Source organism: Tenrec ecaudatus, chromosome 2, assembly GCF_050624435.1.
Source record: "Tenrec ecaudatus isolate mTenEca1 chromosome 2, mTenEca1.hap1, whole genome shotgun sequence".
NCBI lineage: Eukaryota > Metazoa > Chordata > Mammalia > Afrosoricida > Tenrecidae > Tenrec > Tenrec ecaudatus.
Window position 1 is genome coordinate 214,143,677 of NC_134531.1, and position 10,800 is coordinate 214,154,476.

Below are 10,800 nucleotides of genomic sequence, written 5' to 3' on the forward strand. Positions count from 1 at the left end.
CCTTGGTATTAGCTCCTCCTTTTATCCTCCCTCCCTCATAAGTCCTGGATAATTTATAAATTGTTATTATTTTAATGTCTCACACTGACCGCTATCTCCCTTCATCCATGTTTCTGTTGTTCATCCACCTGGTGGTGGTGATGGTGGGGGAGGTGGGGTCTAAGCCAATCATTGTGATAGATTTCTCACTTTCTCCCCCCACCTTACCCTTACCCTTACCCTTACTAGTATTGCTACTCTCATTATTGGTCCTGAGGGGTTTATCTGCCCTGGATTCTGTGTGTTGAGAACTCTTTTCTGTACCTATCTATATGCTCTGGTCTAGCCAGATTTATAAGGTAGATTTGGGGTCATGATAGTTGGGGGAGGAAGTGTTAAAGAAGTAGCAAAATGTTGTATGTTTCATCAGTACTGTAATGTGCGCTGGCTGGCTCACCCTTCCTTGTGACCCTTCTGTGCGGAGATGTCCAATTTGTCTCCAGATCGATTGTGGGTTTCCATTCTGCACCACCACCCCACCCCCAACCCCGCTCCTGCTCATTTACATCAATACGATTGTTTGTTCTGGGTCTTCTGATGCCTGATACCTGATCCCACCGACACCTCATGATCACACAGGCTGGTGTGTTTCTAGTGACTGTCTTCTTATTGTCCTGAAAGGGGGCGGGGAGGGGGGAGAGAATAGAGAATTACACAAAGCAAACAAATGTTGTTGATTTGCTTTAATCTACCAGGCTTAAAAGTGGCTCCAATTCCATTTTCCTTTGCCCATATTCCTTAGCTGGGATTGTGCCACGTGTCTACAATCAGCTGTGAGAGTGAGGGGCTGACAAGTATAGACTGGCTCTGCTCCCAAGACCAGGAGAGCACAGGCACGGCGCCATAGTAGCTGGTTTTTAGGAATGGCATCACTAGGCCTTTCTTCCTAACCTGTCTTAGTCCAGCAGCTCCACTGCAGCCTGTTCAGCAGCACAGCGTCAGCATCGCACAAACGTCACTCCCAGGTGGTAGCAGCTGCATGTGAGGGCATTCGCTGGGAATCAGCTAAGTCTCCTGTATGGAAGGCAAGATGCTACCACTGAGCCCCCACAGCCTCAACCCACCCCACCAGAAGATGACTTCTCTCCTCCTTATTTCTTTTGTTCCCTCTTCCTCTCCTCCCTCCGCTTTTACCTTTCCTTTCTTCTCCCCTTTGGTCTTTTTGTCCTCTCCGCCCTCACTCCCTTCCTAGATATTTATTTCCTTTGAAGGTTTATTATTTACGGTCTCTGGGTGGTGCAGATTGTTTGTGCGTGGCTGGTCACAGGAAGATGGATAGCTGAACTCCACCCAGTGCACTGCAGACAAACCAGGCCTGGTCATTGGCTTCTGTCACGATTACAACTAGCCCTACTCTGTAGCCAAGGGGTTCTCTCCAAACTCTTAAGAAACACAAAAACTCTTTATCTTTTGGCTACTTTATGGATTCCTACTCCTGAACTTAGGCCATATTCCAGGAAGGATTAGTCCTTGGCAAAGGACATCCTTTTTGGTAAAGTAGAGGATCCGGGGCAAGAGGAAGTCCCTCAATGAGAAGGATTGGCATAGTGTATGCAGCAATGAGCTCATGCCATGCAACCGTTGGGAAGGTGGCCCCACATGGGGCAGCGTTTCATTCTGTCACACAGAGGGATGCTGTGAGTCAGAACAGACTCAACAGTACTGACAATAGCATATAGAAAAGGTTTGGGATCAATAATCAGTAATGAAGTACAAGATTACACAAGCTCGCTTCTCCCCCTTTGGTCTTTTGCAAACCAACAGAAAAATTTCCAGAACAGAAGGGGCAGCAGTGCGAGTAAAAGTAATCCAGGTGCCTTCCTCCCCTGCACGACACGAATCTAAAGACTGCTTGCTTATAAATGTGCTGCGTTGCTCTATTCGGACAAGGTCATTTGGATCTGTTTCAAATGAATTGCCAATTGATGTTTTGCAGCTCGATGTAGATTATGCCAGAGCTGCTGAAATGCAGTTCCAGGAAAAGCCAAAATAGAAATAAATTTGCAGAAGTCTCTCACTCTAAAGTCAATAATTATGCTTGAGGTGCACACCAGTCTCCACCTTTCCAGATTCCCTTCTGTGGTGAATGAACTTGTCAGCCTTTCTTCAATCAACTTGAGACATCGGCATTGACATCCTTGTCCATCAGAACCGTTGAGCAACGGGACCAGCAGTAAGCACTTTGCCTATCCCATCGGTCTTTCATGTGTCCTTGAACAAGTCACCGAGGAGAGAAGGGAATTGAGACACTTCTCAAAAAGGCAGGAGAATGCATTTCAGAAAAAAAAGCAGAACTCCACAGGATAAGCGCGTTGCTACACACAGGCTGGGTGGTAGTTCAATGGTAGAATTCCCACCTTCCATGGGGAGATCCATGGACAGTGCACATCATGTACAGCCCTCACTCTCATAGTGGAGGCTGGTGTGTTTCTATGTTGCTGAAAAGATTTCCTGAGAACTCCTGGACTAAGCTATATTAGGAAGAGAGGGCGATGGTCTACAGTAGAAGGATCAGCCGATGAAAGCCCCATGGAACGCAATGATAGAATCCTGTCATTTGTACATGGTGTCTGCATGAGTTGGTGGCCGTCTCCATGGCAACTAATAGCCCCACACCCATGTCAGACTGTGGTTACGAGTAAAAGAAGAACTGAGAAACACCTTAGACTGGTGGGGCCAGCTCATGATGGTGTCGCACAGGGCATGTGCCTAGAGGCAGTGTGGTATAGGGACTCTGAATGTCTGCTCCGATGAACACAGGGGTTCCACCACTTACAAATGGCCTTGGCAACATTGTACAACTACTTTGTGTCGTGGGTCACTCATCTGAGAATTATCTATACTAACAGTCTCCACCTCAGAGAGTACCTAGGGAGTACAAACAGCTAATGTGTTGAACTACAATCTACCAAGTTGGAGGTTTGAGTCCACCTAGAGTGAACTCAGAAGAAGGGCCTGACAACCCACTTCACAAAATTGTCCATTGAAAACCTGTAGAGCAGAGTTCTCTGACCCATGAGATTTCCATGAGTCAGAAGGACTAACAGCAACTAGTTTGGGTTGATTAGCAAGCTCAGAGGTTTCTTGTGAGAACTAAAAGGAGATCGCCTTTGCAAAAGCCTTAGCAGGGATCTAGCAGAGAGTATGTGCTATGTGAGAATTAGCCATTATGTAGGAGCCTGGTTGGGTGCTGGCCAACACCATTTGCTTCTCTGGGCGAACAGGAAAACTGGATTTGCCTGGCAGTTGGTGCTGTGCCTTGTTTTGGCCAGTGGAATGTGGATGGAAGCATGTGCCACCTCTCCTTTTGACAATGAAAGAAGTCATGTGTACTGGACTGAATCCTATTGTACTTGTTTGGTGCCATTGAGTAGGTGCCAACTCAAAGTGACCTCACATACAAAGGAAGGAAATACTATTCAATCCAATGTCATCCTCATAACTGTTACGTTTGAGCCAATTGTTGAAGTCAATGTATTAATCCATCTCCATGAGGGTTTGCCTCTTTTACATTGAACCCCTACTTTATCAAGCATGAGGTCTTTCTGCAGAAACTGGTCTCTCTGGATAACCTGTCCAAAGTACATGAGATGACATCTCATCCTCCTCGCCTCCAAGGAGCATTACAGCTGTACTTCCTCGGGGACAAGTTTGTTTCCTTTCCTGGAAGTCTATGGCATTTTCACCACTCTTCACCAGTGGCGTCATGCAAATACATCCATTCTCTGCTCTTCCTTAGTCACTGAGCTCGCCAAGGAATGTGCAGAAGTCCTAACTCCTGAAATCAATGAAAGAGACCTAGTTTTTACCAAAGGATTTTGCCAATGAAATTTAAGAAATCTCAAGATGAGCTTGTCTTGGCTTTAGTATGGCCTTTGACTAGTCCAATGACTAGTCCTTATACAAGAGAGGCAAGGGGCAGATAAAGAGTTATAGGAAAAAGAAGGCTATGTAAAGACACAGAGATTGGAGTTTTACATCTAGAAGCCAGGGAGCTCTACAGATTGCCAGAAGTCAGAGAGAGGCATGGAAAAGATTCTTCTTCAGAATTCCCTCAAGAAACTAGCCCTGCCAATACCTTGATTTCAGAATTCTGACCTCCAACTGTGAGCGCATCAATTTCTGTAGCTTTAAGCCATCCGGTTTGTGATCTTTTATTATGGCTGCCGTAAGAAACAAACACACAGTATAATAACCCAAGCTCTTCTTCTTGGAAGCAAATGACTCAAGGGTAGGGAATGGAGCTGCCTCCCTGAGTCACCCATGAATGGAAGACTGACAAGGGAAGCAGCACAGTGCTCACCAGAACATAGAGGAGGAGCACCCTTTTGCATATTTAAACCATTTAGATGTGGATTGTTTGTTACAGAAGCTCACTTTTATCATCCCATGTAATTCAACTGTTCTTCCTTAGCCATCTATGAGTTGCAACCGACTCAATGGCACCACACAACAACACCTCACAACAACAATAACAACAAAGTAGGGCGGCTGGTAATATGTCCAAAATTCAGACATGCTGTCAGGAGGGACTAGTGCCTATAGAAGGGCATCATGCTGGGGAAAGAGAGGAAGACCCCAATGAGATGGATTGACACAATGGCTGCAGCAATGGACTCACGTCGAAAGGTAGTTGTGTGAAGGTACAGGACCAGGCAGTGTTTTGTTCTGTTGCACACGGGGTCACTGTGAGTCAGAAGTGACTTGACAGCACCTAAGAACAACAAGGTAGGGATCTAAGTGAGACAGAAAAAATGTCTGAATAGCCAGGAAGGTGGGAAGAAGAGATAGGCAGCAGAGCTCCCCACTCTCAGTGATTTCTCAACTTCTGGCACCTACACAGGGGATATGGGTGCAGATGGTAATGATCCACATAGCCCTACTAGCTCTACTTTTTCCTGAAAATTACTTGAGGTTTTGTCTATTTAGACACTATGTCAGACCTCTTTTAGCAAAGAAGAGTTGTCATTATTAAGTGCCTTGCTGTCAGTTGCAACACATAGCGACTCAAAGACAACAGAAGCAAACACGTCTCCGTCCTGAGCCATCCTCACTATTGTTCTCGTGTTTGAGAGGATTGTGTCCATCCGTGTTGTGGAAGGCCTTCCTCAATTTTGCTGGTCCTCCACTGTACCAAGTATGACGTCCTCCAGGGACTGGTCTCTCCTGATAGCATGTCCAAAGTTCATGAAACAAAGTCTCACCATCCTTTCTCTTAAGGAGTATGTTGGCTATATTACTTCAAAGTCAAATCTGTTTGTTCTTTTAACCATCCATTCTACTTTCAATATGCTTCAACACCAATAGTTCAAATACATCAATTTTTCTTTGGTTTTCCTTACTACATATCCAACTTTCACATGCATATCAAGCAATTGAAACTATTATAGCTTGGGACAGGTACCTTAGTCCTCAAAATAACATCCTGGCTTTTCAATACTTTAAAGAGGTCTCATAACAGATTTACCAAGTACAATGTATATATTTTAATATCTTGACTGCTACTTCCACGAGCATTAGCTGTGGATCCAAGCAAGATGAAATCCTTGACAATGTCAATCTTTTATACATTTATCCTTATGTGGCAGTTATAAACTGTTGTCAATTTGAAACTTAAGAGTGAAGGAGTTTAGCCTGTCAATCGGGTCGCAGATTGATCACCTCATTTGGGGGCAGTAGGGAGATAAATGGTTGAAGGCAGGACAAATGCAAACTCCCTGCAAGATATTCTCATTGAGAAGACACAGGGAACTCCACTAGAGCCTTTAAGCTGAAGGAGTCACGTGGAGACCTGCTGAGATGCTTCCACCACCACTGGATCCACATGACTTTCCACCTACTGCCCTGTGATCTTCCTGCACTCAGCATCACTGAATGGCTGTGTGAGTCTAAAGAAGAATTTATAGATTATTCTGGACATATGGGACTTATGGACTTGGACTGGACTGGGCTGGGATGCTTTGTTAGTTAATTTACAATTGCTCTTTGATATAAAACTCTCTCTACTACACATATGAGTGTCAATGAATTTGTTACTCTAGTCTACCCAGACTAACAACACCTGATTTTTCCTGTGGGTCTAGTTGTAAGGGTTTTGGTTGTCTGCACACTGAGTTGTAGTCCGTAGTAAAGGCGCAATCCTTGAAGCAACTGCTTCCAATCCCCCTCTTTTATAGCAAGCGAGGTTGTGTCATATTGCAGATTGTTGATAAGCCTTCCTCTAATTCTGATGCTGGATTCTTCCTCATGTAAGCCAGCTTCTCTGGTTATTTGCTCAGCATATAGATTGGGTAACTATGGTGAGAGGAAGCAATCCTGACATATAACTTTCCATGTTTTAAACCATGCAGTATGCCTTTGCTCTGTTCACACAACTGCCTCTTTTTTTAATGCATACAGTGTAAACGTAGTTAATCTTTTAATTCTTTTTATTTTTTGTGAGTTGATTCATATATCATTCCATAGTTCAGTCGCATCGAGTCCTGTTGTACAATTTCCACCACAATCAGCTTCAAAACATTATTATCCTTCTGGAACTCCGTGACATTGGCTCCCTTGTGTCACCCCACCACCTCCAGTGGGCCCCTCCAGAAGCCCTTAATCTACTTGCTGCCCCTTAGGATGGATCTCTTCTTGTTGGGTGGCCACATAACTATCTTCCAAATAGCTGAAATTCTTGTTTTGCCAACCTGAAAAATAATAGAGGCAAAATCCATTTGCAACTCTCAAGGGAAGGGAGGGTTTTGGAGAGCAATAAGGTCTTGTTAATGGATGTTGTGGTCCTCATTCTTGGAATACCCCCTTTCCTCTTCTGTACCTCTCCAGTCCTCCCCAGAAGCTGTCAGCTTCCCTGGATTCCATGAAGACCTCTTCCTTTTTCAGAAAAGTCACTTTCTCATAAGCATGAATCCCACTGGGACACATCTACATGGCTCTCACACATTTGCGATTTGCTTTCTCACATGGATACCTGAAGAGCTCATACCTGTCCATCTTCAAATACTCAGAACATAATTACTACCTGACACTAGTCAGATTGTCCTATGCTACCCTCCTTTACCTTTACTCAGTTGCCACCAAGTTAATTCCAATTCATGGTGATGCCAAGGGCAGCCGGGTGGAACTGCAGTCCACCGGGATTTCAATGACAGGATCCTTCAGAAGTAGATGGCCAGGCCTTTTTCCCTGAGGGGCCTCTGGGTGGATTTGGACTTCTAACTTTTTCTAGCAGTCTTAATCATGTTCACGCTTGCTCACTGGGAAGCAATGACTCCGGGGTCAGAATGCTTTTAAGCGACTAAGATTAGAAAAAAACAAGGGGTTAGTCTCAGGGAAAAGGACCATTTTAAGATGTCCTGGGAGTTGAAGAGTGGAAAGACCTTTAAGAAAGAACAAGGCAATGAACTTACTCACACCTGATCTAGGAGGAGCGAAGAAATAATTCTTGATGCACACAAATTATGTCAACTCTTATCCACTTGAATCTTAAGAGTGTTGGGTTTTTTTAATGAAAGGAGGATATGAAAAACATGATGTAAACAAAACATATGATTCCATATGGTCCAGAATTTTTGGAACCTGGAGTTTTACCTAAAAATGCCCACACATCTTCTTTGCCTTATGTTAAGTTCTCCCAGAAGCAAACCTTATGTGACAATGTGAATGCAAGTGGTCTAAGTGGGAGGCTAATCAGGAAGCATTGCAAAGGAAGGGGAACGAAGGAAAGCTGAGGAAGCTTGTGATGTAATTTCAGACTGGTTACTGGATGGGCATTCAGGGATCAGTCCCACTAGGGAGCTAGGTGGGTAGGCGCGAGAGCTTTACAGAACATGCTTCAGAGTGTACTCACCTAGGAGCGAGAGAGCAGGGATATTCCTTGGCCATCTCCATGCATCATTAGCAGCGACTCTTTTGAGCAGCAAGGATTCGTGTCGCTTTTTACTGTGCTGCAGTGTGCAAGGGGCCCTTGGAGAGGCCACGGGGATTAACTTGAAAGATGAGGGCTGGAAAGGCTGCTAGCATCTGCTCCACAATAATCATAACCCCCACCCCCAGGCTAACCGTGCCAAAGAAAATGGACAGCTGCCAATTGTCTGGAATGCTTGGACCATGCAGTGCCCGCCCCCATGGCTGAGGCCACCAGAGACGGCTGGTGCAGTCGGGGGGGTGTGCTGTACGTCTATAATCACTCTTCCAGTCCTCCATCTGCTGTCCTCTCGCGCACCTGGAATGTGAACCTGGCGACGAGCCGTGCTAGATCATGTGAGAAAGGGCACCCCAGGGACGGCCAAGCAAGCAGATGAAAAGATGATGGGCCCCTCCCTCCCGAGAGTTGCTACACTAGCCCTGCATTCGGCCTCCTGGACGGTTGTGGGCGAGAGAAGCCAACTCTCTGGTGTGATGACATTGTTGTTTGGGGTGTGAAGTCCCTGAGTAGTGTGAACCTTTCCAGGTTCTCAGATACTAACCCAAAGGGCGATGGCTCACATCTACTCAAAGGCGCCTTGAAAGGAAGGCTTGGCAGTCTCTCTCTGTAAAAGAGCAGCCATTGAAAACCCGACGGAGGACAGTTCCACTCCGATACACCTGGGTCTCCATCCGTCAGAGTCAACAAGCAGGGATGGTGTTTTATCTGAGATGTTAGTTAAAGCAGCCGGACTTATACCCCGTCTGCTACATTCCTGAGTGCCCCCACCCCCACCCCACCCACCACCACTTTTGGGAAATTTTAACTAAAACAGCCATGGAGCAGGCCCCTTTATGTTTGCTTCTGACCTTACTCCACTTCCATTCCCAAGGATTTGGGTCACTCCATCAGCAAAGAACCCACTGAGGCCTATTTGGGGAAAAGTGCAGTCTTCCGTCTCTGAAGGACCTTGTGGGTTGGTTGCGTTCGTTTTGTGTGTGAGTGAAGCCCCATCAGGGGACACTTGGCTGGCTCTCTGTGTCTGGTGGCCTGGCCGTGTAGCAGGGACAAGGCACTCTATCTTACCGAACCTTCCTTTCCTCCTTAATTAGATGTGAGAAGGGGAGAGACAGAGGTTCCCTAAGGCAGCTCACAGCACTAACACGCTTTGATTTATGATCCTGAAGGAACACATGGGGGGCAAGATGAGGCCCAGGAACGAAGGAAATGAGAGCTGGAGCGCATGCTGGGTTGTTCACCAGGAAGTTGCAAAATGTCTTTGTTCATTCAGACCCAGGCAAGAGCAAAATCCAGGTCAGCTACTCCACCCAAACTCCGTGGGGTTTGCTCGCCATCATACACCCAATGCGGAGCACATCAAACCAATCAAACATCTCTTTTCTGCTGTATGATCCCTCCGTGCTGTGGCACCAAGGCCCCAGACCTGGAAAGCCGTCTTCGTGCTCTTGGAGATGGACGCTCGTGAGGACAGCGCGTGCTGCAGGAACGCAGTGGGGCTGCAGTGGGAAATGAATGCTGCCACGGCGCAGCGCCCTGCCCGTGCTGTCCGTCTTGCTCGCTCACCCGGCTGCAGTAGCAAAGCCATTCCCACAGCCGGTGCCTTTGTCTGCTTGGCTCCGTGCCCTGGGGTTGCAGTGGCTGCTGGCTCGACTACAAACAAATGACACAGAAGAGCTAGAGCTATACCTGAGCTACCAGAAAATGCTCGCCCCAGGCCGGCCCTCAAGCAGGACCCGTCTACATGTGGAGATCACCCCACAGTTGTCTGGTCATGGGGAGCTGCAGATCCTTCAGCCCATCCTAACTTCCTCATCTTAGGGGATTCTGTTAGGCTGTAAAGGGGAAGCCGCTGTACAGTTACATCCCCAGAGAGCTGGAATGGTGACATGATGGTCCGCGGGTCCTCCCACCATCTATCTCACCAATGTTTTCCTTACCGCTGGTGTTTGCTTCCAACAGGGATGTATTCATATTTAGTCCCTCTTACGTGTCTATAAGGAGTCCTGGCGGCACAACAGTTGTGCCTTCAGCTACTAACACAAAGGCTGACAATTTGAACAACCTCCCTCCACCTGCCCCCTGTGCCCTGTGCCCGTGGCTCCACCGGAAGTAGACCCAGTGGTGCGCTTCCCTAAGAATTACACTCCATAACACCCTGTGGGACAGTTCTACCCTGTCCCACAAGGTCATTATCAATTGGAATTAACTCAAGAGCACCTACAGCAGCTGCCACATGGCTAAGCTGTCTTTGTACGGGGAGGTACGCATAGTCTCCCCCTCAAGGAAGTCTCTGTTAACAGGGCGGTAAAGGGTATATTTAAATCACAGTTAAATTACAAGAGCGCATAGGTGTTAAGGTACAAAAGATAGAGCTCAGAAAACGGCTTCATTGGCTTTTTATTGCTGTTGTCACAAATGGCTACCAACTCAGAGGGCTAAAGAAACATATTTATTATCTTATCATTCTGGAAGTCAAAACTTCAAAGTGGGTTTGGAGATTTAGGGTCATGGTTTCATGGGACATCCCAGCTAATTGACCCAAACGGTATTTAGTGTTTCTATTCTTCCTCTTAGTTCATGGTATAGTGCCTGGGGTCTTAAAAACTTACACTCAGCAATACAAGGTATAACAATTGCTATCCATGTTTTTGGAGCAACCGAAGCAGGAGGAGAGTCAAGAATAGGAAGAGGATATGGAATGTGTGGCTGAAGGCCTTCATGAACCACCTTTGCCACGAGACCAGAATAACGGGATGGTAGCCAGCTACCAGTATTGAAGATTTTGATTCTAGAGTCTATTGAAGAATTCTGATCAAAAGAGAGAATTTGCAGAA